The following is a 25,343-nucleotide window of genomic DNA, read 5'->3' on the forward strand; positions in this document are numbered from 1 at the left end:
GATTATTTTAATATTGTTTAATTTAATACTAAAGAGTCAAGATAAATTCCTAATTTATGTCTCCAAAGTCTCAACCCAAGTACCACTCGGTAGGACAACGTACAAAATGGGTTCTCTTACATTCCCAGCAATTATTAGAAATCAGGCCATATTTTGGGTTGCTTCATGCTTAGAATATGCCTTTCCTATACTGTTGAATGTTTGTTTGTTTGTTTTGCCTTGGGGTTTTTTATAATCTTTATTTTCTTATGAGACGAAGAATTACATGCATTCCATGCAATATCCTTAATATCATCCAGCTTCTTACTCATCCCATCTACTGCTTAGAATCCATTCCATTTTACTTTACATCAATGTATTTCCTATTTTAGGTTGAATTCATTTAGAGCATGGGTTTCTTGTGCAATTTTTTTTCTGAGTACTTTAAATTACCTTTCCTTTCTCTAAAAAAATTGCATTAGAGTGCGTTCTTAGTAAAATAGGCAGCACGTCAGTCTCATAAAAAATGCACTGTGTGCTCTTTGCCATATCCTAAAGTTTGTACTATTTCTGGTTTTGGATTCAGTAGGTTCTTTAACTTTTCTGAATTTTGTGTTTACATAGTTTCTGTTCTCTGAATTACCTACTTCCTCAGGAGTCAGTTTATTCAGGTTTTTTTTTTTGTTCTTCTTGTTTATACTGCAGGCTTACTGCAAATGTCAGGCGAGGTAGCTGTTTCAGCTTAAGAGCGCAGCAATTAAAAGTTTGACAAAGCCTCTGTAAGGAAAACCTTACTCTTCCTCCTGTGGATCTCCTTTATTCTCGCACTACTACCACACTCAAAACACTCTGACACCAGATATGTGGGGGTTTGTCCCCCCACGAAGCCATTCTCTGTGACACCAGCTGGGTGTCCAAGAACTTAATTCTGATACTATCCACCTGGAGATAGCGTCAGATCCTACAGGTTAAGGGTTTTGTCCTACAGAACTGCCCCCACTTCAGTTGCCAATCACTAATCCAGTTTGTAATCTGTTCTTCTGACCCAACTTGCTATATATCAGAGGTTCCCACTTCTGATAGGAATGTAATTGGGCTCAGTCAATTTGCTAGAGTGGCTCAAAGAACTTAGGAAAACAGTGTACTAACTAGATTACTGGTTTATTGTAAGAGGATAGAACTCAGGAACAGCCAGATGAAAGAGATGTGCAGGACAAGGTATGTGGGAAAGAGCATAGAGCTTATGTTGCTCTCTCTCAGCACACTACTCTCCCTGAAACACCCCATGTTCCTCAACCCAGATGCTTCCTGAACCCCATACTTGGGGGATGTTTATGGAGGCTTCGTCACATAGGGATGCTCAATCATTAACTCAATTTCCAGCCCCTTTCTGGAATGGGTTGTGGGGTTAAAAGTTCTAAGCTTCTAATCATGGGCCAAAAGCCCACGAAGACCCAAAGATATTCCTATCAAAAGACACCCAGGAAATCCCAAGGGATTTAGGAGCTCAGTAGAACAAAGGTGTTTCTAGTGCTCTTATTAGGAAATTACAAGGGTTTTAGGAGCTCTGTGCCAGGAACTAGGGGCAGAGACCAATAAATATACGGGCAGTCCCTGAGTTAACAATTATTTGCCTTTTCATGACTTTTCAATTTTACATTGGTAAAAAGCAGTACACATTCAGTAGAAACTGTATTTCAAATTCTAAATTTTGGGGGTGCCTGCATGGTTCAGTTTGTTAAGCATCTGACTCTTGGTCTCAGCTCAGGTAATGATCTCACTGTTCATGAGTTTGAGTCCTGCATCAGGCTCTCTGCTGTCAGCGCAGAGCCCACTTCGGATCTTCTGTGACCTTCTCTCTCTGTCCCTTCCCTACCTGCATGTGCTCTCTCTCTCTCTCTCTCAAAAATGAACATTTAAAAAAAGTAATAAAAAACAAATTCTAAATGTTGATCTTTTCCTGGGCTAGCAATCTCCCTCTCTCTCTGTCCCTTCCCCACTTGTGCATGCTCTCTCCCCTTCTCAAAAATAAATAAACATTTTTTTAAAATTAAAAAAGAAATTTTAAGTTCTTATCTTTTCCTGGACTAGCAATATGCGGTGTGATACTCTTGTGATGCTGAACAGCAGCACGAAGCCACAGCTCCTGGTCAGCCATCCAGTCATGAGGGTGAACAACCAGTTTACTCAGACCATCCTGTATCCATACAGCCATTCTGTTTTTCACTTTCAGTACAGTATTCAATAAATTACATGAGATATTCACCACTTTATTGTATAGTAGGCTTTGTGTGAGAGATTTTGCCCAGCTGTAGATTAATGTAAGCGTTCTGAGCACATTTAAAGTAGGGTAGGCTAAGCTATGATGTTCAGTAGGTTCAGGGTATTAAATGTACTTTCAACTTACAATATTTTCAATTTACAATGGGCTTATCAGAACATAACCCCATCATAAGCCAGCGAGCCCTCTTGCTCAACTGTAGACCCCAATAGTTAAAACCATAAATAGACAAGACCACTTAACTCATGCTCTAACTGAAACCCATTGTTCTTATTTTTATAGCACTTTCTTGAGGCATTGATGAAGATGTTTGGCAATGATGGGAACATTCCACTCGCCAGGCCAGAAAAGCCCTGATAACAACAGAATGCCTAGAAGACCACACCCTTTCCTGCCCATGATCACATGCAGAACATATATCAACTCCAATCCATGGTCACAGGCTCCCTGCCTGCTTTCTTGCATGTACCCCACTGAACCTCTCCCTATAAAAAATTCATCTTGCAGGTAAAAAAGTCGATTGTTAAGGTTTGAGCTTGCCACTTCACCAGCTGCCAGCACCCAAAATAAATGTCTCCCTTTCTCTTTCCCAAACCCTAGTCTCCTGAGCGATTGGCTTCTCCTGCAACCAGTTAGTTTATCCAAGTTTTTTCAGCAACAGTGTTGGCAAACCCTGTCAGGAGCTATGCTTTAGATTTATCCAGCCCCCTGGAGAATCCCCAGGAGTGAGCAGCTGGCCACAACAGCGGGCCACGGCTTCCCTATTTGTTTCCTGAAGTACCGGTTATGATAGATCCGTAGCAGTAAATCTGTACATATTTTCTATTAGCTCACACCTCTGAGTGAGAGGACTGAGCTTTCTGACCAGCTTTGCTTTAGAGTGGGTGACCTGTTAGAGAATCAGCCCACCCATCCTGCTGGCTACCAAATACCACAAAGTTAATCAATAGATCTAAACATGTAACTGCAGGTGAACGTTGAGTGTCAGAAGGCACAATGTAAACATGCAGAAATTTCAAGTAGAGCCAGTAGACCAGATTGCAGAATGTAAGCATGAGGTGAGGCCAGACACTTGGTTCCCAGACCTGTTTTCAAAGCATAAGTAGAACTATAGCCGCTTTAGTTGCATTAACTTAGCTCCACATTCTGTTTTGTTCCCTACTTAAATTCTGTTTTATGCACATCTCATTAATCATTAACTTTGACTTTTCCACTCCAACTCCCTGCTTGCCCACTGATTACAGAAATCTAATGGGGACCAAACAGTAACATTTGTCTTGAAATTATCTGAAATAACTGATCATACCAGGTCCCAAACGGCACCTCATTGTCTAGAAGAATGCATACCTCCAGACTTTTTCAAGGTCCTCTCCCACAAAGATTTCAAGAAACACTTCACCCTCCTCTCATGTATTCACCTCCTTCCCCAAACATATATAAGCTGTCCCTACATTCAACATGGCAAGGCAGCTTTGAGAATAATCCCCTGCCTTTTTGCTAGGCTGCCTTTCCAATAATAAAGCTTTCTTTGTTTCAAAAACCAGTGTCTCAGACACTGGCTTACTGCACATCAGATGCACAAACAAGTTTAAATACAGTAACAAACCATGCATCAATTAAAATGTAAGCCTTCTCCACCTAAAAGGAAATTTTCTCTCATTTTACTTGATTGTCTTGTGGCACTGGATACCATTGGTCACTCCAAGTTTCTTGATATTTTTTTCTTAGCTTCTGTGACTCTACCTTCTCCTAGTTTTCCTCCAATGGTTCTGATATGGTATACTCAGTTTCCTGCGTGGACTACTTAACCTGAAAATAAAGAGCCACAATAAGGCAAACAAGTGATTATTTCCAGTCAAAGAATTGCAATTTAGGGAACACAGATAAATTCGGACTGACCCAAGTTGTAGCCCACTTGTAGGGTGAAAGCAAGGGGGTTTTATGAGGAAAGGAAGAGCAGAAGAATTTCCTATCCCCTTCAAGGTCTTTCTAGCTGGAGTAAGCATCAAATTGAGATGGCACAGATTAACAGCAGAAAATCAAATTTAATTTTGTATATACAGGGAATCCACACAAACATGGAAGTCCAAAGACAGTGAAGCAATATGAAGCTTATATGAGCTAAGGAGAAGGGTAGGGGTCTAAAGATACACAAAGGAGAAGGACAATTGCCTGGAAGGTGAGAGGAGATGTTTGGAAAACAAAGTTTGCCCTATTATGCAGATAAGTTTCTTACGTAAAGAGGGATCTCTGTTAATAGCTCTCTTCCTGGTACAAGCAGACAGTTGAAGGGGAGGTAAAGAGCTTTTCCCGAATCTTCTGGGTTTTGCTTGTTTTTAACTCAAAATAATGTTCATGCTGAAGTGACCCATCTTGGGGTGACTTACCCTTGGGGTCGTTTCTACATAACTAATTGTGAACTGCGACACCAGAATTCTTTAGAATGGAAAGTTTATGAATATATTCCATAATTTCTAGAAACATGCTTTTTCATAGTATGATGTTTTCATAAAGCATAAGACATGTTTACTAACAGACACAAATTTATCTTTAGTTTCTTTGTAATAAAAGTAGATAAACCTATGTTCAGTACTTCACATTTCATTATTTTTTCTTATTTGAAAATGATCTAGATATTTAATGAATATAACTTTACTCATTATTTAAGTTAACAAAACTTTAAAGTGTCAGGTTACCAAAGATTTTGGAAACTATTTAAAAGTTTGCCTACAAACCCTTTTATCTTATTTATATCCATTTAATTTACTTGTTCTCAACAATTATGCTTACACTACCTGTAAAACCTCATGAGGCATTAGACAAAATTAATCATTATTCTTTTTTTTCTGACAAATTTTACAACAAAAATAACACGAACTTATTTGACTTTTAGTAAATAAAAGCAGAATAAAAGTTTTATATTTAATGCTGATAACTCTAAAGACATGTCTATTTTAATTAAGCCAACAATCTTAAACTAGCTTTAATATTGAATATTTTCCCTTGATTATGGGAACTTGAAAAACATTTGGGTTAGTTTCTTTCTGAGTTTTAGAATATCCAATTCTTACAAGTACTTACCTTCAAACCAATTAAATAGAGCTCTTTTACAAATTAATGTTAGTAATGCCAGATGTAGAGAAAATATTTCACATATACAACGTATTTGGATATCCATCCAAATACACAAATAAAGTGCAAACAAAATCTTATACTATATAATGCAAACAAGATGCAAACAAAATCATACTGGTTTTACTAATGTTTGTGGAGAGGAGAGTAAAGATCCAATTTCCAAATACTCACTTTTTCTCTCCCCTAATGAAAACACTTCTCCCTAAAATTTGCATTTCAAAGAATGGCTCTCACGTTCTACCTACATGCTGCAGAAGTGAGCACTCTCAGGTCCTAGCTAATACACCGTAGAAAATTTACAACATAAAGACATAGATGGAGTATCTAAGTTTTCTCCAAGGTGGATGCTTGAAGCATATCTGTCTGATGGAGATGCTAAAGTCTGGGCACAAGAGACATTTTATCAGTTTGTATTTTTAAAAGGTCTCTTCCCTCCTCCTTTTTTTTTTTCCTGCAGTTTCAGGAAATTATGGACTGTATTTACATTTTATTTTATTTTTTTTTATTCTTTTTTCAACGTTTTTAATTTATTTTTGGGACAGAGAGAGACAGAGGATGAACGGGGGAGGGGCAGAGAGAGAGGGAGACACAGAATCGGAAACAGGCTCCAGGCTCCAAGCCATCAGCCCAGAGCCTGACGCTGGGCTCGAACTCACGGACCAAGAGATCGTGACCTGGCTGAAGTCGGACGCTTAACCGACTGCGCCACCCAGGCGCCCCAAGTATTTACATTTTAAAGACAAGATAAGAGTTATAATTTCAAGGGATAGAGGAATAATTTAAAATCTTTTTTTTTTTTTTGGCAAGTATAGGACAATTTTATCCCATTATATTGATCTTTTATAATATCCACAAACATTTTGAGAGGAATAGGCAATGTTTGGGGATTAGTAAAAATAGGTGAGCTTTGACTTGTTTCTAGCACTGCATTTTTGGTTTTGTAGAAATTCATAAGGCAAGAACATTTCTAATTCCCCAAATAACTAGAATTATAGCCTGAATAGCAAGGAATTGGCCTTCCTCCTTTTTAAACTATATTTGCTCTTTTTTTAATCTAAGAGAGTTTTTAACTAAAGTGGGATTCAAAAGATTTATCTTTGTAAAGTCTATGTGAAACATTTTAACAAAAGCCTTTTTTCTGGGTGCACAATTCCTTGGCTTCTATTAGCCCCTGAATATATGTCTTTTGAAGATCATTTCTAGGAGGGCCTAAGAGAAATTTAAGTGTTCAACCTATGCCCACCAATCTTGCAGCTTTGGTTTCCAAGATGTCCCTTAGCAACAACCTGCAAGCCATAGCAAAGTTTCTTGAAACAGAATCTGGTCTGATAAGAATTGTGAATTCACCAGTCTGTGGGACCAGCTCGAACAGCAGGATTATAGACTTATGCCTGCATTCTGTCCTTCATATGACATAAGACACAAAAGACACAAAGAAAAACAAAGACCATCTCTGGGAGGAAATGGATCAATAGCCAAAGAGTGCTCTACCAAATTCTATCAATGAATCACTAAGTGCAAGGAACTGGTTCCAAAAATATTTTCTCCTGCTAACATAAATTTAGAAAGAGAGAAAAAGGACTCTACCACTGTCTATCAGATTCCATAGATAGAGATTCCAGGAGACCGACATGGTAAGAAATCTTATCTTCTGCCAGCTGTTTGTCAGATATCTCTCATCTACAGCTGTGTCTAGGGTGAGTGGTATCCAACAAGTTAAAGAAAGTATTTTGCCACCAGCTATACCAACTGTTGGGCAGCAAGAATTTCCTGTCCATTTCAAGGTCCTTCTAGCTGGAATAAGAATCAAGTTGACATGAGACAGATTAACCAGGTCAAACCAAACTTAATTTCTTACATACAAGGAATCCACACAGACATGTAAATTCCAAAGACAGGCAGAATGAGATATATATGTCATCCTGAACTAAGGAGAAGGGCATAGGGGTCTGGGACTTTAAAAAGAAGGAATGTAACTCATAAGAAGATGAAAAAAATAAGTATTTAGGGGCACCTGGGTAACTCAGTCGGTTAAGTGTCAGACTTCAGGTCAGGTCATGATGTCACGGTTCATGAGTTCAAGCTCCACATCGGGCTTCGTGCTGACAGCTCAGAGCCTGGAGCCTGCTTCAGATTCTGTGTCTCCCTCTCTCTCTGCCCCTCCTCTGCTCTCTCTCTCTCTCTCTCTCTCTCAAAAATAAAATAAAACATTAAAAATTAAAAAAAAATAAAAAGAATAAATGTTTGGCAAACAAATGTTTGCTGTACCACTCAGAAAAAAAGGGACATAGATGACTTTAATCAAAGAGGTCTAGCTAGGTTCCTCCCTGGCCACCATACCTAATTCATAGTATAATGCAGTTGTCTATGTTGATAGTTCTCCCTAGAGCAGATTCTCTATCTAAATTATTTTTAGACAGTTTGGGGAGAGGTAGAGAGCTTTTCATGATCTACTGTTTGGTTGCTTTTTAACTCAAAATAATCTTCATGCCAAAGTAGGTCCATCTTGGCACAGCCTGCCCTTGACCCCTACAGGGTAGAGGGAAAATTATTTTTCCACCTCTACACATATCAGTTAAAGCCCTTCAGAATATGATTTCTGATTGCCTCTCTGGATCCTACCATTGAAAATGCTTTGCAGTGATCCAGATGTTCTTTACTTATTACAAGTACGGCCCTTCCTGGGGCACCTGGATGGCTTATTCAGTTGAGTGTCTGACTCTTGAGTTTGGCTCAGGTCACGATCTCACGGTTCATGGGTTTGAACCCATATCAGGCTCTGCATTGGCAGTGCAGAGCCTACTTAGGATTCCCTCTCTCTCCCTCTCTCTCTCTCTCTACCCCTCCCCTGCTCAATGCATACACACTCCTTCTCTCTTTCAATAGAAATACATAAATAAACTTAAAAAAAAAAAACAATTAAGACCCTTCCTTTTCTGATTCCATTTGTGTCTTTTGGCTCAACACTCATCAAGAGGTGAACCCAGCTTTGGGTGTTCCAGGTGGGGGAAAGACAGTAAGGTATACCCTAAACTAAGAAGGCTCTTTGAGGCTGGAAAACAAAGCAGTCAACTCCAAACAGTTTACACAGACTTTTATTCAGGGTAACTTATTAACAGGGGGTGGATCGGGTGGAGAATGATCCATGGCAACTGCATAGTTACTCTCCACAAAGTCCAGACCTTAGTCTACAGACTGTATAGAGTGAAAGACACTTGGGGAGGGGCACTGTAGTGAAACAAAAGGATTCACACACACTTCAAAGGGCTTGTATGCACCCAACTGACAGCTAACCCTTAATTAGATCTTGTGGCATACTTGTGCATCAGGAAGGAGAGAGACTATGGTATCTCTAACAAATTCATGGGAGGCCACAACAAGCTTCTCCCCAATCCTGGCTTTGGCGGGCATTTCTAAAGTATGTATATTAATCTCCAAGAGGCCTGGAACATGTTGCCCCAAGAGAGGTCATGGTGCAAATATAAACAAGATGGAGGGCCAAGGATGGAGTCAGCATTATTAGCACTCCCACAGTAGGTATGTGTGTGTCCATTAATAACATACCTGTGCCCACCTCTGCCTCTGTTGTGTTGGCCCAGTTTGCATGTCGGCTTTTGTCTTTTTGTCTCTCTCTTATTCTATAGAAACACTGAGGACCTACCACAGTATGCTTTGTATTTTGTCCTAAGCTCCTTCCATGGGATACTAGATCTTATTTCTCACACCTGCAGTCATTGCATTGGGGTTCTTAACCAAAATAATTTTGGGGGAACCATCATGGCACCTTGTCTAAATTTAAATATTGCCTCTGGTTTAAGTTTTCTACACCTTTTTGGACAGTGGAGATTGTTTTTGTTTTGAGATGCCAAAACCAGGGATAGTGGTGAGAGGTGGCAAATAAAGACTGACATATCAAAAGATGCAGCATGGGCAAGCTCATGTTCAGGAAGAGTCTAGTGTAGGGTTGGATATTGGAGTATACTATGCTCTGAATAGGAAGTCACTTGTCAGGAGTTCCATAGACTGATCAAGTCTGCACTGAACTGTACACAACTGCCATCCTCCCCTTTTCTGTTACTGATCCATCTATCACAGCCACTGACTCAGGAAACTAACAGGTAAGTCACAGCATGCTACCCTGGCCAGTTGCCCCAGCCCAAGGAATCGGAAGGGGCTGGACAAATTGAAAGCATAGGTCCTGGCTGGGTTTGCCAACGATGTTGCCGGAAAAAAACTCAGATAAACTTGTTGCAAGAGAAACCAATAACTTAAGAAACGGGATATGGAAAAGAGAAAGGGAGGGATTCATTTCTATTGCTGGGAGCCAGGGGAGGCAGCAGGCTCAAGCCTCAACAACTGACCTCTCTACTTGCAAGATGGACACCTAGAGTTTTATAGGGAGAGGCTGGGATCATGTACATGCAAGAAAGCAGGCAGAGGGATGTAATCATATGTGGGGGTCAATATGTGTTAGGCATGTGATCACGGGCAGGGAAAGAGATGTGGTCTCTTAAGCATTCTGTTGCTATCAGGTCTTTTTTGTCCTGGTGACTGGAATGTTCCAGTCATTGTCAAACATCTTCATCAATGCCTCAAGAAAGTGCCATAAGAAACAAGAACAATGGATTTCAGTTACAGCATGAGCTCAGTGGTCTTGTCTATTTCTGGTTTTAACTGTTGGGGTTTACTGTTGAGCAAGAGGGCTCCCTGACATCCCCTGCCCTTTGGTTGAAACTGAGAATGCTTTCACAGCCAAGCTTACTTCAGTTGTTCCAAAAAGATAATTTATGAGCACGTTTTGAGTTTAAATGTATTTAAGCCTCTGTATCAGAGCTGAATAAATGCTGCTCTGGTTTTCAAAAAAAAGAGAAAATTAAATCCTAGAAACTGCAGATCTTGATGGCAATGCCATACAAAACTCCATGTTTTATGAGAAAAGCTAAAGCTGATCACTAGGAGCAGTTTAGGTTAATAAACTACAAGAGACTATAAGTTAACTTCCTTTACATTTATCAGACGGGCTTATCAGAAGCATACCATTGACATAACACAACAGGCTCTCCCATGATATACAGTGTATGAAATTTAGTGTACTTAAAAAAAAAATGCTGGCTGTATTCTAGGATCAAGTTGATGGTCTGTGATAAAGGGAGATACGCCCTATCCTCACCCTTGCCTTTTAGCACCCTGTTCACACTCTTAGTCAAGTATTTCATGACTGATCCCTGGCATGAAGCATTTTTTAAAGTTAAGAGTAAAGTTTAATATCAGTCATGATCACTATGGCTGCAATAGTACAATGTATCTGGAAGTTGATAAATTATCCAATAAGGTGTGTGATCTCAGCTTTAGGTTAGGTTGCGCCCATTGCTTGATTTAAGTCTGTCCAAGCTTATTTGGGGAATTATATATGCAGTCCCTACAGAACTCTCTCTGTATGAATAGCTGAAGTACCTCCTGAGAGAAAACTTATCCTAGAGAAATCTGGCACAACAAGCTGATTCAGTAACAGAGCCTTTGTAGGAAGGGATGGACAATTCTAGCACAGAGTGGTGCTTGTCAATTACATTTATTTCCAAGAACAGTCTCTAAGTACCTATATTGCAATCCTATAAAGAAAGGAGTCACATAAATAAAACCAAAGAACTGTGTATTATTTAGCTACTGCTGCATAACAAATTGCCACACATTTAGTTGCTAAAAACAACACACATTTAGTATCTCAGAGAATCTGGGCATAGCTTAACCAAGACCTTGGCTTCTCACGAAGGTGCAATCAAAGTACCAGACAGGGCTAGCATCTCTTCCAAAAGCTCCATGGGAGAATCATCTGCTCCCAGGTTCGCGTGGTTGTGAGCAGGATTCAACTGTCTATGTTCTGTTGGATTGGAGCCCCTGTCTCTTGCCTACTGGCAGCCAGTAGTGGCCCTTGGTTCCTTTGCACTGGGCCTCCCCAACACGGCTTCTTGCTTCATGCATGCAAGCCTAGAAGGCAATCTAGAGAGTCAGCTAGCAATATGAAAGTTATGATACCATGTAATGTAATTAGGGAAGTGCCAGCCCATCGCTTCTGCCATATTCTATTGGTTAGAAGCTAGTCACAGGTCCCACCCACACTCAAGGTGAAGGGGGTACACAGGCATGAATATCAGGAAACAAAGATAATTGGGGAACATTCTAGAGTCTCTCTGTCTCAAACTGATGTGTTAAAAATTAAAAGTTATTGGGGCACCTGGGTGGTTAAGTGGCCAACTCTTGATTTTGGCTCAAGTCATGGTCCCAGGGTCATGGGATTAAGTCCCACATTGGGCTCCAAGCTGACCATGGAGTCTGCTTGGGGGGGGCCCCACCCCCCCTTTCTCACAAGCCCTCTCTCTCTAAAATTAAAAAAGTCATTAATTAATTAAAATCTTAAAAATTAAGTCTTTAGAGTATCAGCAGCATGACTTTAGTACTGCTTTAACAGAGTGCAACATAAGGAGAGAAAAAGTAATAATGGAAACTCATTGTGGGTCAGAGAGTACAAGGAAGCTGGAGGCGACTTCGGAGCCAATCTGAGGCTGAAGAACACTAAAACAAACTTAGAATTCTTTGTATTTCAGCTAAGGACCAGGTTCAACAGGGAAACACTCAAGTTTGAAATCAGTAATTATAAATACCCACATGGTGGCAGTAGATGACAGTATTCTGAGCAACTAAGTACAGAAAAGCAAATTTATCTCCCTTGATGGCTACCCATGTTTTCCTTTCTGTCTGATCACTGGAAGGAGAGGGAGGTAACTACTCTCTTTCTACCCACCTATCCTCAAAGCACTACCCACAAAGCATCTACCCCTGAAGAGTGAGGACCGAGACAGTTCACTGTATTCTTTGCACAGTTCTTCTAGAAGAGTAGGAGGGTCTCAGGGAGAAGGAATAAGGTCTCCTGAAATACATACCTACAAAGACTTATCAAGTACTAACAGTCAAATGAGTCAGCACAACGTTAATTAAAAATATCATACTTAGTCTGCTATAAAGCCAGTCTACCTCAGAATTGACACTATTGAGAAATCCTAGAAGAAAAGTATCAAATAAAACAGGGAATATTATTTCTACAAATGAGAGACATTAAGGAGAAAGAATTAGTGCTATATATACATGCCCACAAATATATTCATGTATTTACACATATACTTGACAGAAATTCATAGCATTATCCAGTAAGAGTAAGTAGATCTGGCATTAATAAAACAGGAGGTAATTCTATAGGTGTTCCAAAAAAAAGGTGTTATTATCAGAGAAATTTTATTACCTGAAATATAAACTCAGAAATCTAAATAAGACTGTGATTAGCCTACATCTTCTTAATAAACCACACTCAGAGAGGTTGATATCTGGCAATGTTGGGATTCGTTTGATCTTGGGACATCCTAAAAGGCAGTTTGGTTTTGCAAAAGTGAAAATGCCTCATGTCTTTAGGGGTCTTTTTCAAGGAATAACACTCCATTGTGTCCAAACAACAGCCAAAGAGGTAGAAAGTTGAAGTGCCTTATGAAACCTCAACAGTCATGTTTAGAGAGATGACAAACAGCTAATCGTGGAGGAATGATAAATGCTAGCATTATCCTCTGCCAACTCTATTCCCACACAAATCACAATAACATGCAATCGTTTGAGGAGTTAATACTGTGAGGAGAGAGCTGAGTTAACTGAAAAGATGAGCCCCACAGAAATCTGGAGAAAAGCTTACTCCAGGACGAGAAAGCAGTGAGAGAACACTTGCTGTTTTCAAGGATCAGCGAGATGGGCAGTGTGGTTGCAGTGCAATGAGAAAGGGAAAGGATGGCGGGTGGTGAGGTCAGAGGGAGAACAGGCCTTGTAAGCCACCGTGAGGGCTATGGATTTTACTCTAGGCGTGATGGAAAGCCAGTGGGGACTTCTAAGTGGGGAAACAACACAATTCATGGTTTCATTTTATTTTATATTTATTTATTTTTGAGAGAGAGAGAGCATGCGCGCATGCACCGGCACACGTTAGGGAAGGGGGGTGGGGGGATACAGAATCCAAAGCAGACTCCAGGATCTCAGATGTCAGCCCAGAGCCCAATGTAGGGCTTGAACTCATGAACCATGAGATCATGACCTGAGCTGAAGTCGGACACTTAACCGACTGAGCCACCCAGGAGCCCCAATTCACGGTTTTAAATGATTTAAATGATTAGAAAACATTCTAACAGTTATATATAATATATATGAAATCCATGATTCATATTTATCTGGAGGGCTGGGAAAGCATGATAGCAGGACAAATGATGAGGTCTGAAGGACACTGTATTTTGAAGGTAGAGCTGACAGAATTGGGTGGATTGAGTGTGTAGATAGGAGACAGAATCCAGAAGGTGCAGGAAGATCAGAGGAGAGTGCAGCGCATTAGGGAGAATATGAAGGTTTGGTTTGGAACAGGTTACGTGTCAGATGCCCAGAGAATTAAGAGTCATTTCAAACCTACAATCAGAACTTGGTGACTAGTTTCACAGGAGTTAGCAAGGAGAAGGGAAGCAGAAAGGATCATACTCAGTCAAACATCTCTTAAGCTTGCTCCCAGATGCTCAATTTCTTATTTTTGTGTTTGGCTCCCAGATGCTCAATTTCTTTTCTTTTTTTTTTTTTGTAATCTTATTTATTTATTTATTTTGAGAGAGAGAGCATGCACAGAGGAGGCAGAGAGAGGAAGAGAGGGAGAATCTCAAGCAGGGTCCCCACTGTCAGCATGGAGCCCTGCACAGGACCCAAACTCACGAACCACATGAGTCTGCCACTTAACTAACTGAGCCATCCAGGAGCCCCCCAGATGCTCAATTTCTAATGCCTTCAGGTACACAACCAATACAACCAGGACTGAGAATCTCTGGTTTATAAGATTATAACAAACTCAGAATATTTTCCTGCAATAATTATAATATGTTGAGCAAATGCATCTGGTTCATATTCAGCTATTATTTCTTATTAACTAAATTTAAAAATCACCATTGGAAAGACATTTTTTTCTCCTTCAAGTGGTAGTCACAATTTCATCTGGATTATATAGCTAAAAAACAAATATTGTATTAAACTCATTGCCAGCGAGGTAACCACACATTTGCTGCAGGTTCTGAGTGGATATTGGGTATAATAACAATTCAATGAGCAATTATTATAAGTCTAAACTCATCGTCATGGCCAGATGACAAAAAGGAAATTATTTCTGCCATAGATGATTTTACAATCAAGTGCAGAGACCAAGGATAACAGGAAACAATTAGAAAACAAAGCCAGGCATATGTGGCGTTAACAGGTCAAAGTAGAGCACACTGAAGAGAAATGACAGTGTGGGATGAGTAGTTAAAGAGGGCTTCATGAAGGACACATACCTTGAATTAGGGAAAATAGATGAGCAAAGGGATGTGTCGGTTTTTTTGCTGTTTTTGTTTTTGTTTCAGATAAAAGGATGTAAATACATAAGCTTGGAGGGCACTAGTTGGGAGATGGATCTGACTAGAAAAGAGAGTATGTTTATGAGAGCATGGCACAGTAAAAATGAATGGCAGAAATACAAAAGTATAGGCAGTCCCCAACTAGCAAACAACTCAGAACTAGAAGCATTGCCCAGCTTCTTTAATACCATGCACACATTCAAATACCTTACGCTCAAGCTGATGACCTTGCTTCTTCTCTCCCTGAGAAAGATGAAGGAATCAAAGAAGAAAACCATTTCTAAACTCCTACCATCACATCACCCAACCTACCAGCATGTGCACCCTGGCAGTCTGCCTTCTCTCTGTCCTGAGCAGGACCTGGAGGGGTTCCCACTCTATAGCTAATCCCTCCACTTGTACACCAGGTTCTTCCTCTCTCACTTACTCAAGGTCATCACTCCAGTGATTCTCCCTGTGCAGAATTTTTTGTTTGCCCCTTGAGATCCATTTTCCTCCTGCCCCTGCCCTACTCTTTGCCAGAGAGTCTGCCCTGAGTCAACGGGTTCCCCTGCCCTCCAGCTTCCATATTGTTCTGTCCAGTGGGAAGAACAGGGGTGCCCAGGAAAGGGCTTGGGATGTGTAGGAGGGAGGAAAGTGGAGGTGGGAGTTTATTTTTCCAGCTCCTTCCCTGTGGGCTGGCTTAGTCCATCCGCCAAATGGCACAGGTAGATCTTAAGAGAGCTCCCCTTTCCCGGGTTCTGGTAACTTTTCCCCTCCCCTAATCGGTATTAATACCAATCTGTAACTTACCCCCAGGGTACTACTCTATCCCTTTGTTTTCTTTATACTCTGATCATAATTTTGTATAATAAATCATCCCTGTTAAAAATTCAAATTAGGGGTGCCTGGGTGGCTCAGTTGGTTGAGCATCCAACTTCACTCAGGTCATGATATCCTTGGTTCATGAGTTCAAGTCCCGCACTGGGTTCTCTGCTGTCAGTACGAAGCCCATTTTGGATCCTCTGTCCACCCCCCCACCTCCGCTCTCTCTACACTTCCCCTGCTGGTATGTGCACTCTCTCTCAAAAATAAATAAACGCTTTTTTTTAAAAAGCTAAAAAAAAAAAAAAAAAGAAAGAAAGAAAAGTTCAAATTATCCAACTTGTGCACACCATCTGCTTCTTGCCAGGACCTAGACTGATACATATCCCTTTTCCTCTTATATCATCAGTTTTTACATCTCAACTGAGTCCTACTGATAGTAAATAAACATACTGTTTTTTTCCCTGATATTAAAAACAAAAGGGGTGCCTGGATGGCTCAGTCTGTTAAGCATCCAACTCTTGATTGTCGCTCAGGTCATGATCTCTCCATTTGTAGGATCCATCCCAGAGTTGGGGTCTGCACTGATAGCACAGAGTCTGCTTGAGATTCTCTCTCCTGCTCTCTCTGCCCCTCTTCTGCTCACTTGGGCTCTCTCTCTCAAGAATAAATAAATTTTTAAAAGAGAGAGAGAGAGTCCTAATGGCCTACTCCTCCTCCAGCTACCACATCTTTTCTCTGCTCCTTCTTAGGGCAAACCTCTTTGAAAGGACTGTCTTACTGGCATCCTCAGTTCCTCTCCCACTCAGCCCCACTAACTGCTCTCATCGGATTACCAACTGAATCTTTGTTCTTTCTGGATCCATCAACAGCCCTTCCTCATACCCCTCCTGGAAACCCTTCCTCTACTTCTCATCCAGCATGCCAAGCTCTCTTGTTTTTCCTCCAAACTCTACACTGGTTGTTCCATCTCAGTTCCCTTTTCCTGTTTTGTTTTTTGTTTTATTTTATCTTCACTTCTTATTGTTGAGTATCCCCAGAACTGACATTTTGAAACTTTTCTCTTTGCTACATGCATTTCAGTGGAGCTCTCACCATTTATAAAATCAGGACTCCCAAGTTTATATCAGTGCCTCAGATCCCCACAATGAACACCAGATTCCTATATCCAGCTGCCTTTTGACATCCCCACTTGAATTTCTAATATAGATTTCAAACTCTACAAGTCCAAAATTAAACTCCTGATCTTCTTCTCCAAATCTGCTTCATCCATAATTTTCCTCACATCATTTAATGACAACTTCATACTTTTTTTTTTTTTTTTTTTTGTAAGGAGGCTCCACACCCAATGTGGAGCTTGAACTCACAACCCTGAGATCAAGAGTCAGATGTTCCATTGACTGGGTCACTGAGGCATCCCTGGCAACTTCATACTTTCTGTTTCAGTTTTCAGTAGTCTAAAAATGTGAAGTCATGCTTGACTCCTCTTTTCCTCATATCCAATCCAACTGACTCTCCCTTCAAAATACAACCAGAATTTGACCCCTTCTCACCACCTCCACCGTCACTATCTCAGTCAAATGCACCATTATGTCAGCTGGATATTTGTCTCTGACAAAATTTCACCTCTCCAGTCTTCCTTCAAGCCCTGAAAGGCAGGTATGAGGCTTAGTTGGTGGCTCTCTTTAGAATATGGGGAATTAACTGTCTCTGGTCCTCACATCTGTACTTTATAATTCTGGGCCAAGAGCGGGGGAAAATCTCACTTAACATCTTATTACAACTGAAATCCTGTCACACTGAATTTAACCCTACAGGAGATTACGTAGTTGAAGACCCCCAGGACCTGCCATTATCATGACCTCCATGAGCAGCCTAGAGAGTGATTAGTCCTCAGAGGAGCAGAGGAAATAAGGTTCTAGGAGGGAGGTCTTTGGGAACAAAATGGTGACAAGAGAGGCACTGGAATTATAAAAGGATATGTTTGTTGAATATGATGTGGTATGGTTGGGGGGAAATATGGGGAAATATGTTTCAAATTGACTCTACAAACTTTGAAAAAGAAATGTGCCATCAGTTGGATATGGCAGTGGGGTTAGGGGGGTCAGCATTGCTATAAAAGAGAGAGGCCAAATACACAGGTGGAACTCAAGCCTTTCATTCCCATTTAAGAGTGTTTCCAGTTTTATCTGAATACGAGAGTAGTCTACCACAGCTTAGTTTTATTACTACTAGCATTATTATTTTATCTGCCCTATGGTCGCAGAATATGAGGAAATAGAAGATAACTGGGGCACCTGGGTGGCTCAGTCAGTTAAACATCCAATTTCAGCTCAGGTCATGATCTGTTTGAGTTCAAGCCCCACTTCAGGTGAGCTTGAGCCCCGCTTCAGGCTCTGCACTGACAGTGCAAAGCCTGCATGGGATTCTCTCTCTCTCCCTCTCTCTCTCTCTCTCTGCCCCTCACTCTCCCTCTCTCTCTGCCCCTCACTCTCTCTCTCTCTCGCTCTCTCATAAAAATAAATACATAAATAAATAAATAAATAAATAAATAAATAAATAAATAAATAAAATGTTTTTAAAAATTAAAATAAAATAAAATATTTTAAAAAACGAAATAGAAGATAACTTTGGAATTTGGCAGGGGGTGTTTGGTTTTGTTCTGCAAAGTCAATTGAATATCCTCTTTCACTTATGTACCTATAAGGTCAATACACCGTCAGCTTTGGACAAGTGTGTGAGAATTCATTACCCTCTTAGTAAAGCCATAGGGAGGGAAATTTTGCTTAAGGTAACTTGAGACCTTCTACTGGATTCCCCTGCTAATCAAAAGTAGAGTGTTCCCATGAAAACTTCTGTGAGCCAGAATGGCATAAAGCAAAGAAGCAATTACCATTCATTTATGTGGAAAATGTTTTGAGTATTCCCAGATGCAAAAATAATTTCTCTTAGGCTTTTCTGATACCTCAGGACACATCTTGCTAACAGATGCATAAAATAAGTCAAGATAAAGCACAGATGCTCACACAGTTCAAAGCTCTGGCAGCTTGATTTGAGATGCTGAGTTTAGTTCCCAGGGAGGAGCTTGGAGTGGCCACTCTCATTGCTGGGGGTGCACGCTGCCTCTATATAATGGTTCACTGCAAAACAAACACCAAATGCTATTATTATTTTTCACTTTCTTTCATAAAAGCAAAAATTCTCTTTGAATTTTTTCCAGTTATAGGTTTTCTGTAAAAGTGAAGTGGCCTAACATGACCTTTTGAAAACAAGAGATCCCTATACCTACTGACTTTTCCCTGAGATAGGAAGCCTGGATTGTATTGATCCAAGCCAGTGACAGAGAAACTCATGGGGTTTATGAAATAAAGTTATGGCAAAAGCATAAAGGAAGGACCAATGCCCAGCACTGAGCCACAGAACTGAGCCGAGAGGGCAAATGAGGCAGTCTCTGCCCTAATCCAGCCGGCCTGGGGGCAAATATGCACTCTGGAGAAGTCACTGTGCATATTTCAAGGATTTCATTACTGAGGTCTAGTAGGCTTACTGCAGTAGGAAGTCCATGAAGTAGCAGCTTCTAGAATCCAAACTGAACCTGCTCGCCTGGAGAGATCTGATAGATTCAAACCCTGGGAAAGTGGTTGGGGGAGAAATGAAAAAAGCAATGGTTCTGGAGTTATGGTCAGTTTGCATAGGCCCTTCTCCTCTAAGAATAACATGAGGGAAGCGAGATGGCCTACCCTAAAAAGTCAGCTACCACTGGTGCTCCACCCTTAGGGCTCCCAGAAGCTGGAGATTTAGCCCCAACTATCTAGGGACAATTCTGAACTGAAAACCAACCTCCAGTGTGGACTTGTCAACAACACCACATCAGGGAGATCTGGAGCACCTAATTACTGATAATAATAAGTACCTAGGATTCCTGGACAGATAAAAGACTGGAAGGCTGTGAAGAAAATGGATCAGAGCTGTTGCCCATCAAGGCCTGTGGACCCCCATGCTCTCTGTTATACAGCACGAATGGGAGTTATTTCCACCCCAAACTATAAAAATGTTCACCTCAATTGCATTATTTAAGTTTTAGGATTTGAAGGGAAGGTTTCACAACTGAAAATAAGTGGGCCAACACTGTGTTCTTCCACACCATCAGGCAGCCTCCACCCATCTGATACAGCTGTCTACTGAAATCTGCCAACAGGACAGTTAAAAATAGATGGTGGCTCCCTTAAAGGAGTTGCATGATTGATTTATATAGCCTTTCATAGTTATTTGCCTAGATCAGTTGTCTCCAAATGTTTTTGCTTGCATGCCCTTAAAGAAATGTGAAAGCCGTGTATCCTTCACAAATTTTTAAGTTGACTAATATTTTTAAATGTGTTTAAAAAGTTTATTTATCCATGGGTTAATAATACTTTATTGCGAGAATAAGTCAGGATTTAGCTATTCTTATTTTTTATTTACACCTACAGTACTTTTAAAAATCTCATTTTTATACATAAGTAGTGAGAATAGAAGTTCTGTTAGTGAAACTTAAAATATATTAAGTTTTTATTTTGCATCTAATAATTGGAACAACATATTAATATTGGAGAGGGAGAAATTAATTTAATAAAGCTGTTTTTCTAAAATTTAGGGCACTAAGTCATAGGTGGTATTTTTGGAATATTTGTTCTGCATCCCATATATATTAGTGTTAGTGTAGGTCCTGCTTTTTTTTTTTTAATTTTTTTTTAACGTTTATTTACTTTTGAGACAGAGAGAGACAGAGCATGAATGGGGGAGGGTCAGAGAGAGGGAGACACAGAATCTGAAACAGGCTCCAGGCTCTGAGCTGTCAGCACAGGCCCGACGCGGGGCTCAAACTCATGGACCGCGAGATCATGACCTGAGCTGAAGTCGGCCGCTTAACCTACCGAGCCACCCAGGCGCCCCGGTCCTGCTTTTAAGAACATGAAAAGCAATGATGAGAGAAATAGACAGAAAAAGATCAGGTCTAAGGATGGATTCAGGCTTTGTTCAAATATAACTTGAGTTGCAGACCTCTTTAAAAAAAAGAATACCAAAAAAATATTAAAAATTTAAAAAATAAAAAAGAATATATTATTAACAAAAAATGGTATAAAAGTAAGTATTTATGTAATGCAGGAATAAAATCATAACAAATTATAAATTTGAAGGATGATAAACTCCACAAACATCATATAACCTAGAAAAACAGAAAATATCATGAACATATCTCACTTGTTCTACATTTTTGGGCTGATATTTCTTTTTTAAGTTTATTTATTTATTTTGAAAGAGAGAGTGGGGGAAGGGCAGAAATGAAAGAGAGAGAGAGAGAGACAGAGAGAGAGAGTCCCAAGCAGGCTCTAAGCTGTCAGCACAGAGCCCAACATGGGGCTCAATCCCACCACCGTGAGATCATGACCTGAACTGAAATCAAGGGCCAGCCCTTAACCGACTGAGTAATCCAGGTGACTCTGAGCTGACACTTTCAATCACCCCTTCAAATGATGATGGCTTTTTATATCATTTTCTATGGGAAAAAGAGAAAGATAATCAAGACTTCTTCAACATAATTAATACATTTTCTTTTTATTATTAATAGTTAAGAAAAACTTCATGTTTCATAATTATCGGTAATTATTGGTTAAGCCACATCTATCATTTTCTCCCAGTTTCTTATTCAGGAAGTGCTTCTTGCCAGGGTAAGCCCTTGAAGACTCCAGCTCTTTGACTGGAAAGGCTACGGCTACAGCATGGGGGCCGCATCCTTGCCACCTGCCTTTCTGACCCACCTGAGTGTGCTGCTCTGACGTGACTCCCTCAGGGGTAACTCACTGTTTGACAAAATATGAATATGAAAGAGGTCAAATAAACTGTCAAACAAAAACTGTCCTCCAACTGCACCTTACTACTGACTTTGGAATATCCCAACACAGGTCAAATTACTACTTCTCTCATGTCGTGACTCACCCTAAACGGATATTCATATAAGACAGGAAAAGACAATGGCCTATGGAAGGTTTAAGATTAAAAGGGAATTCTCCAGGACACCTGAGTGGCTCAGTTGGTTGAGCATCTGACTCTTGATTTCCACTCAGGTCATGATCCCAGGGTCGTGAAATAGAGCTCCCTGTCGGGCTCCGTGCCGGCAGCGTGGGGCCTGCTTAGGATTCTCTCTCTCTGCAAATAATACATACATACATACATACATACATACATACATACATAAATGTTCCCTCTCTCCCTCTGCCCCTCTTCTACACATGCTCTCTCTCTCTCTCTAAAATAAAAAGAGAGAGAGGGAGAATTCTCCAATGCCAATATTATACATCTAAAGTTTGTATTCCCCAAGATGATGCATCATGGAAAATTTGGGATGGATAAGAGGTATTCCTTTTTTTTTGAAAAGTGGGAAAATGGAGACTGTGAAAGAGAATTTGGGGAAAGGAAAAACAGTATCAAGGTATATTCTCTAGTTGTTGGATACATTATTCTCTGGGCCTGTGCTATTCTCTGATTTAAGCCAACGTCAATACAGTTACTGGCATTATTCAAAGCTTCTATATCATTATTAATATTTTGTCTACTCTATCATTAATTTCGAGATATGAATCAAAATATTCCACTGTGATTGCAGATTTGTCAATTTCTCCCTGTAGTTCTATCCATTTTTGCCTTGTAAATATTGAGCATTTTAATTAGGTATATTCAAGTTTAAAATTATTAGATAGTACTAGTGAATTGAATCTTATCCTAGCACTTATCCCATTATATTGTAATTATTAGTTTATTTGTATGATTCACCACTAGAAAGCTGGCTTATTAAGGAAGGATCAATGTTGGACTCATGGGTGAGTACCTGATACCACTATTACAGATCAGGCTCTCATTACCTCTTTCCTGACTAGTAATAACAACCTCCTAACCAGACCAGTAGTAAGCTACCAGTTTCAGCCCCTTAAAATCTCTCTCAGATTAATATTCCGTGAGAACAGCTCTGATATTTCTTTTTAATTTTTTTAAATTTTCCTTTTTTTTTTAAGTTTATTTATTTATTTTGAGAGAGAGAGAGAGCAGAGGAGGGGCAGAGGGAGAGCCCAATACAGGGCTCAATGCCATAAACCGCGAAATCATGACCTGAGCTGAAACCAAGAATTGGAAGCTTAACCAACTGAGCCACCCAGGTACCCCTGATATCATTCCTTTTTAAAAATGTGGCTCCCTATTGCTCATGAAATAAAATACAAACTCCACAGCTCATCATTCAAATTTCTCATGCCTTGGAATTCACATACTTTCCGCTCATTTCCCTCTCATATACTAGGAGACCAATCAACCCAAAATTCTCACTGGCTGCACAAAGATCCTATATGCCTTCTTCTTTCCACATATAATAATCAGATCATGTTATAATTTCCAACTCTGTAAGTCCAAATCCTTTGAAGTTAATCCCAAAATCCTCTTCCTCTGAAAGTTTTTGGCATATTCACCTGAATAATATTCTCTTTTTTTTTTTTTAACATTTATTTATTTTTGATACGGTGACAGAGTGCAAGCAGGGGAAGGGCAGAGAGAGAGGGAGACACAGAATCTGAAGCAGGCTCCAGGCTCTGAGCTATCAGCACAGAGCCTGACATGGGGCTTGAACTCATGAACCCAAGATCATGACCTGAGCTGAAGTCGGACGCTTAACCAACTGAGCCACCCAGGCGCCCCTATTCCTTCCTTCTTTTGAATGGTGTTATGGACTAAATGTTTGTGTCTCCTAGAAATCCATATGCTGAACCCTAACCCCCAGTGTGACTGTATTTAGGGATAAGGCCTATGAGGAGGTGATAAAAGTTAAATGAGGTCATAAGGATAGGGTCTTAATCTGATGGGACTGATACCCTTTTAAGAAGAAGAGAGCCCTGAGCTTGCTCTCACTATCATGTGATGACAGTGAGAAGGCGGCTATCAACAAACCAGGAAAAAAGCTCTCACCAGGAATAAAATCAGTCAGCACCTTTATCTTGGACTTCTCAGCCTCCAGAACTGTGAGAAGTATATTTCTGTTGTTTATGCCACCCAATCTGTAGTATTTTGTTATGGCAGCCTGAGCTGACTAATACAAATGACAAGATACTACTTTATCAATATCTCTTCGTGGCTTTAGATTTTTTGCATTGAATTATCGTTGCTCATGCGGCATGATTATTTCTCAAATTATTAATATCTAATAATTCATAATGACTCAAAGAATCCAGTGATCTCTGGGCCAGATACATAATCTCAGATGCATGCTTACAGAGCCCAGTTTTCTTGTCCAATTCATATTTATTTAATACTTTGTCATCAAAAAACTGAGTCTTTGAAAGTTTGCTTAAAAAATCTTGCATGATCATTTAAAAGCTAAAATGGCTCATTGTTTTGTAAGCCTTAACCTCTAAGTCTAAGATGTTTGTTTTCATTGTCTGTTAAGGAAAGTTATATCTACTTCTAATGTATTTAATACAGAAATTTGAATTTGGATATAAATTTCAAATTTACACTATTTTAACTCGAAGATTCTGACTACACTGATTTTGTTATAATGAACTCAACTGGCATAAAATATTATTTAAATTTTCCTAAAATTAAGAAATCACCTATTTTCTCTCAGCTTAGACTGTGCAAATGAAAATAGTGAATGAATATAGTAAAACCATTTCATTTTTATTTTATGTTCTTGTGTGTGTGTGTGTGTGTGTGTGTGTGTGTGTGTATTTCAGTAGGCTTCACACCCAATACAGAGCCCAATGTGGGGCTTGAACTCATGACCCTGAGATCAAGATCTGAGCTGAGATCAAGAGTCGGATGCTCAACCAACTGAGCCACCCAGGCATTCCAGTAGTAGAATCATTTTAAAAATACAAGGCAAAATCTCTATTTTTTCATCTATACAACTGTGTTTCGCATTTATATAGCATTTCTTTTTCCAAATATTTTAATTTATGCATTACCCTGGCAGTTACCATAAGCCTGCTATGTGTCATAAACTGTGTTGGCACTGAGAAAAAAGTGATGAGCAAAAATAGTGGGAAGGACAGGTGATAATTAATTTTTTTTAATTATAGCAGACATTTACATATGCTTACCATGCTCCAGGCACCATTCTAAGCATTGTACATAACACTAAGTCATTCAAGACTCACAAAAAACCTTAAAGTTAGGTTCTATTACTGTACCCATTTTAAAGATGAGGAAACTCTTGGTTCCAAAATCCCTGCTCTTCACCACTCAACTGTATTCTGCTACCTCATTAACCGCACAAGTAAGTGTAAAGCTGCTACTGTAAAGTGTAAAGCTGCCATAAGGAGATGTTCAGGGACCACTAAAGGGCTCCATAATGGGAGACTGACACTGGTCAGGAAGGTCAGGGGGTGCTGCTTGAGGAAGTCTGCTTGAAGTAAGACCTGAAAGATGAGTTAAATAGGCAGATGTGGGTGAGAGAAGCATTCTAGGAAAAAAGTGCCCTGTGATGGAGCATGAGCAAAGGACTGAACCATGGCCAAGTAGGAAGAGAGATGGTGATGGAGAATGAGGTTAGGAAGGGTACAGAGGTGAGAGGCAGGGTTAAAAGCTGATTATGTAGGCCCTTCCAGGCCAATGTAAGGAATATAATTTCCTTTTTTTTTTTTAAGAGAGAGAGAGTGAGAGTGCAA

General features: G+C 39.9%; 1 protein-coding gene across 3 annotated transcripts in view; it reads right to left on the reverse strand.

Annotated features, from left to right (window-relative positions):
* FRRS1 (ferric chelate reductase 1) overlaps positions 1 to 25,343 on the reverse strand; it is a 99,249-nt gene that overhangs the window by 55,325 nt on the left and 18,581 nt on the right. Inside the window, exons 2-3 of one of the 3 annotated variants that reach the window (XM_040471077.1) lie at positions 18,681 to 18,794; positions 3,899 to 4,069 (exon numbers count right to left, since the gene is read on the reverse strand). The exons of 1 other annotated variant lie outside the window; for it this stretch is intronic. The gene's annotated coding sequence lies outside the window, so the exon portion shown is untranslated. The remainder of the gene's footprint in view (positions 1 to 3,898; positions 4,070 to 18,680; positions 18,795 to 25,343) is intronic. One more of the 3 variants, XM_040471080.1, reaches the window with a different exon arrangement.

Source organism: Herpailurus yagouaroundi, unplaced genomic scaffold (assembly GCF_014898765.1).
Source record: "Herpailurus yagouaroundi ecotype Mexico unplaced genomic scaffold, PumYag 77, whole genome shotgun sequence".
NCBI classification, from domain to species: Eukaryota; Metazoa; Chordata; class Mammalia; order Carnivora; family Felidae; genus Herpailurus; species Herpailurus yagouaroundi.